The 5,212-nt window shown below is 34.0% G+C and overlaps 1 long non-coding RNA gene across 1 annotated transcript; it reads left to right on the top strand.

Annotated features, from left to right (window-relative positions):
- Positions 1-1,949: 1,949 nt before the first annotated feature.
- LOC121766492 lies at positions 1,950-3,825 on the top strand. Its single transcript, XR_006042998.1, has 4 exons — positions 1,950-2,068; positions 2,543-2,624; positions 2,713-2,811; positions 3,056-3,825. It is a non-coding gene; the product is annotated as an uncharacterized LOC121766492 (long non-coding RNA).
- Positions 3,826-5,212: the final 1,387 nt, after the last annotated feature.

Here is a 5,212-nt window from a genome sequence, read left to right as displayed (position 1 = left end):
TATTAGAATACACAATCTACATTATTTGACTATAACGCATTACATTATTAGCCGAACTACATTATTAGACTACATAATCTACATTATTAGATGACACGTGGCATTAATATAACGGTTACATTACAAGATCCAATGACTGAGATTTGCTTTGATCAATAAGTGAAATTCTGTCAAAAATCAAAGCAAATCTCAACCATTGGATCCTGTGATGTAACCGTTAGATTAATGCCACGTGTCATCTAATAATGTAGAATGTGTAGGCTTATAATGTAGCTCGGCTAATAATGTAACCATATATAGTCTAATTATGTAGATTGTGCAGTCTAATAATGTAGCACGTCTAATAATGTAACGCTTTTAGTGTAATAATGTAGCTCGGATGTTATGATCACAACCATCCAATCTAAAGATCCAAGGGCTGAGATATGCTTTGATTTATGATAGAATTTTACTTATGGACCATATATATATATATATGGATATACTAATATGCTAACTAATTATAAAGTGCTAATGTACATCCAATCATGTGCTGCCACATGGCACGAAAAATGCAATATTGTATACAGAAAAATGCGATATACATTTGTCAAGCTGTAGATGAATTTCGGCATATTGCATTTTTGTTAAATGCAGATTGTATTTTTTATTGTCGAGTTTTGCTTTTTAGATATAGGTTGTTTATTTTCATTTTATATATAGACGGATTGCATTTATATATAATTTATTTTGCATGGTAGACAATTTACGTTAACATGCAAAACTCAACAATATAAAATGCAGTTTTCCTATAATTAAAATGCAATCTATGAAAATGTATTTACAGCTCGACAAATGTATATTGCATTTTTCTGTATACAATATTGCATTTTTCGCGCCACGTGGTTGGAGATACATTAGCACTCTAACTAAGGATGCACCATAGTGTTCCCCTATCATATGATATACTAATATGCTAACTAAATTTAAAGTGCTAATGTACCTCCAATCACGTTCTGCCACGTGGCACGAAAAATGCAACATTGTAAACACTAAAATGCAATATACATTTGTAGAAGCGGTAGATAGATTTTGGCAAATTGCATTTTAGTTATAGGTAGATTGCATTTTTTATTGTTGAGTTTTGCATTTTAGATATAGACCGTTTAATTTGCATTTTATATATAGACGGATTGCATTTATATATAGTATATTTTGCATTGAAGACAATTAATATTAAAATGCAAAACTCAACAATATAAAATGCAATTTGCCTATAACTAAAATGCTGTATAAGGAAATACATATATAGCTTCACAGATGTATATTGCATTTTAGTGTTTTCAATATTGCATTTTTCATGACACGTGGAAGCACATGATTGGAGGTACATTAGCACTCTAACTAAGGATGCGCCCTAGTGCTCCCCTATATATATATGTATATATATATATATATATATATAGGGATGTGATTATATGATAACCCATATTTATGGTCATAACCTAATAACCTATCACTCTATGGACAAAATATATCATTTTATAAAACATAATATCATTTTATGGATTAAAAGTATCATTTTATGCATGCTGAAAAAATATCATTTTATAGTGTATAAATAACATTTTTAGTAAAAATGATATTTTTGACCCATAAAATGATAGGTTATTAGGTTATCACCATAAATATGGTTATCATTCTAACGCACCCCTATATATATATGGGGTGCTGTTAGGTTGAGATTATTTAGCTAAATTGAAAAATGAGATGCAATCTCAGCCACTAATACACAAGATTAACGAAATGTCAACAACTATCACATTATGTCAACACGGGGGTATAAGTGTCATTTCATTAATCAAATGGTGGAAAAAAATAAAATTAGATTTGAAATCATTTTCTAAAACCCTCTCTAATATATATCGCCACCATCAATCGTCTTCGCCGATCATCAATCAAGCCAGAGACGACGACGCCTCCAGACACGTCCTCTCTCTCTCTCACGGTTTAACGTCGCCGTTGTTCATCGCGCTTCGCCGCACCTGCTGCACGAAGCTTAATTGTTGATTCGAGTATGGATTTGGAGGTATTAGGCTTTGTATTATCAATTGTGTTGGATGTGAATTGATTTTCAACTTCGCTTCGCTGTTTTTATCAAAATGCTTGAACATTTGGGGAAAAATCTAAAAATACTGATTTCTGCTCATTTCAATGCGGAATTTTGCTTTTATCTCGCGATATCAGCAGAGATCTCGCAATTTTTTATTTAATTCGATTTCTGCTGTTTTTTTTGTTGATTAGCGATGGTAGAATCGGAAGAGATGGAAATGAACATTTCATACAATAGCTATTGACATAGTTATGATAATATACTTGTATACTGTTGACATAGTGTATGCTTGTTTGGATTGTTGTTGACATTATAAACTTTAACAATTGATATAATAGTAATAAGATAATTGTGCTTGCTTTAAACAAGATATACTTGTTATTGACATAGTGTATACTTATTAGAATCGTTGTTGACATAATAATATTGACATTCAGCCTCTGTTGATAGGGAGGTGCTGGTTTTGGGGCTGGCGCCGTCTTCCGAGTACACATTTTTGGTGTATGCTTCTCCAGCTGGAAACTATTTCAAGGTTGTGTTTACGTTTTCAATTTTAATTCGATTGAATCAAGGGGATATTAAGGAGTTTGTGGATAAGGTTTAATTGTTGTGATTTGCAGGAAGAGACTGTGCCGATCAGCTTGTACGTTGAGGATGAGTTCCATCGCGCTGGCCGCGATGGTTCTGGAGGTGTGAAGAGCGTCACGAATTATGTGCCGGTATATAAGTGTTGCATCTTTCTGCCAACTGTTTGATGAAAGTTCTAAATGAAGTTGGCTACTGAAAGTTCGTCAAAGTGTTTTTATTTTTTTATTTTTATGATTTTGATATCAATTAATTTCGTCCTACTTGTAAAAACATGTTTCTTAGTATGAATTATCGGAATAATGTTTTTGATGCACGACTAAATTTAACAAATTAACAAAGTTCATTTGATATTTAATAGTAGTAAATAAATTATAGGTGAGGTCATGAACCGCTAGTAATCATGGAGAGCAAGGACTACCAAGCAAGCCACTATGCCACTCAGGGCGATGAGCAGACGTTGCTCCAGCGCCTGCATCAAGAGCTTTACAATCTCAAGTTTCTAATCGTGGATCGCGCACGCTTTGCCGGATAAGGAGAACGAAAGTCGGATTCTTCTCACCACTAGGCTTCGGGAGGTCACTGATAAAATTTCTGAAAATTCTAGTTTACTTCATGAGATGCAGCCGCTCGGGCTGGAGCACAGCTGGCAGTTGCTCTGTTATCTTACCTTCGGTGATATGCTGAAAAATGATAATGATGATGTTACATTGCCCTTCTCACTTGAAGGAAATTGGAAGATCGATCGCCGAGAAATGTAAAGGTCTTCCTCTGTCACTGGTTGTGGTTGGTGGTCTTCTCATTCAGGAGACAGAAAAGATACTGCTGATGCTGCTGCAATGGGGGAAGGTTCCTACTTGGAGATCTTGGCTATAGAGCTACCTTTACTTGCCCGCTAGACTTCAAGGTTGTTTCCTTTACCTGGGTGCATTCCCGGAAGATTGTGAGTTACATGCCTCTAAACTCATCGAACTTTGGGTTGGTGAAGGCTTCTTCCTAAAACCTGGACTACCCACACAAACCATGGACAACTATTGTGGTTTCTGACTTTTGAACTTAGCAGTATGTAATATATATGAAATGTCAATAAGTTCAACAACTTGTATTGAAATGTCAACAACGCAAAAACAATTCTTATAATTAAAAAAGAACAACTATTTTCTCTTAATTTTTTTATTTGAAACAAGTTCTGGTATCATGATCATGCAATACATTATATGAAAATATCAACAGCTTGTATATCAAATGTCAACAGCTTGTCAACAACTTGTATATAGTGTCAACAACTCAAAAACAATTCTTGTAATTAAAAAATAACAACAATTTTATCTTAATTTTTTTATTTGACTCAAGTTCTGTCATTATGATCATACAACACATGTCAATAGCCTGTATACCAAATGTCAACAACTTATAGCAAAATGTCAACAGCTTGTCAACAACTTGTATATAGTGTCAACAACTCAAAAACAATTCTTGTAATTAAAAAATAACAACAATTTTATCTTAATTTTTTTTATTTGACACAAGTTCTGGCATTATGATCATACAACACATGTCAATAGCCTGCATATCAAATGTAAACAACTTATATTAAAATGTCAACAGCTTGTCAACAACTTGTATATAGTGTCAACAACTCAAAAACAATTCTTGTAATTAAAAAATATAAATATTTTATCTTAATTTTTTTATTTGACACAAGTTCTGGCATAATGATCATACAACACATGTCAGTAGCCAACCTATCAAATGTCAACAACTTATAGCAAAATGTCAACAACTTGTGATATTGATTTTCGCGGATTCCTCCTTTCTCCTGTACAGCTCCATCGACGCATTCTGTATCCTAGGTCCACCGCTCGGATCCACCTCCACCTCCAACACCGCCGGCACACTAGGCCTCAGTTCCTTGGACGATTTCGTCACCTCCACGAGCTTGCGAGATCTGAAGCAGAAGAGTTCCGAATCGGAACCATTGTCACTGAGCTCATTGTCAAGTCGCTGATCTCCATCCCAGATAATCGAACGGCAGCCATGGTGTCCGACAGCTCTTCCCTCGTGGCATCCATTAGCTTCTCCAGTGATTCTGCAGCTCTCTTGAAGGCCTTCAATGGAGAAAAACAGAGGATAATATATCATGTCACCACATCCAATCAGAGAAACAAAATCAATGCATATCAATATCCAGAATACCAAATGTCAACAACTCGTATTAAAATGTCAATAACTAAAAAATAACACTTATAATTCACATATCAATATTGAGAATATCAATGTCAACACCTCGTATTAAAATGTCAACAACTAAAAATAACACTTATAATTCGCATTTCAATATCAAGAATATCAAATGTCAACAACTCGTATTAAAATGTCAACAACTAAAAAATAACACTTATAATTCACATATCAATACCGAGAATATCAAATGTCAACAACTCGTATTAAAATGTCAACAACTAAAAAATAACACTTATAATTCACATATCAATACCGAGAATATCAAATGTCAACAGCTCGTATTAAAATGTC

This window comes from Salvia splendens, chromosome 15, assembly GCF_004379255.2.
Source record: "Salvia splendens isolate huo1 chromosome 15, SspV2, whole genome shotgun sequence".
In the NCBI taxonomy this organism is placed as follows: Eukaryota; Viridiplantae; Streptophyta; class Magnoliopsida; order Lamiales; family Lamiaceae; genus Salvia; species Salvia splendens.
Note: the sequence above shows the minus strand (reverse complement) of the source record. Positions and strands in the feature narration are given on the sequence as shown.